The sequence below is a fragment of the Temnothorax curvispinosus genome, unplaced genomic scaffold (genome assembly GCF_003070985.1).
Source record: "Temnothorax curvispinosus isolate PA1 unplaced genomic scaffold, ASM307098v1 QBEX01018554.1, whole genome shotgun sequence".
In the NCBI taxonomy this organism is placed as follows: Eukaryota; Metazoa; Arthropoda; class Insecta; order Hymenoptera; family Formicidae; genus Temnothorax; species Temnothorax curvispinosus.
In genome coordinates, this window is record NW_020228334.1 from 115,617 (window position 1) to 116,086 (window position 470).

The 470-nt window shown below is 36.2% G+C and overlaps 1 protein-coding gene across 1 annotated transcript in view; it reads right to left on the bottom strand.

The window, feature by feature from the left end:
* LOC112468512 (tyrosine-protein phosphatase non-receptor type 9-like) overlaps positions 1-470 on the bottom strand; it is a 2,111-nt gene that overhangs the window by 1,423 nt on the left and 218 nt on the right. The gene's annotated exons all lie outside the window — the stretch shown is intronic.

Below are 470 nucleotides of genomic sequence, written 5' to 3' on the forward strand. Positions count from 1 at the left end.
AGAGAGAGAGAGAGAGAGAGAGAGAGAGAGAGAGAGAGAGAGAGAGATTGATTGATTGATTGATTTATTTTATGCCATATTCACTGACTTTAGGCAAATCATGAAATAACAAATAACTTTACAAACAAAATATAGACAGGAGTATGAAGTACTATGTGGCTGCTGTCGACGTGCACTCGGCAGTAAATAAAAATAAAAATAAAAATAAAAATAAAAATAAGACGAGCATGTAACACTCCCGGCGAAAAACGCGGCGTAAGCATAAGAGCGAAAGCATGAGAGCAAAAGTGGAAGAGAGAGAGAGAGAGAGAGAGAGAGAGAGAGAGAGAGAGAGAGAGAGAGAGAGAGAGAGAGAGAGAGATTGATTGATTGATTGATTTATTTTATGCCATATTCACTGACTTTAGGCAAATCATGAAATAACAAATAACTTTACAAACAAAATATAGACAGGAGTATGAAGTACTATG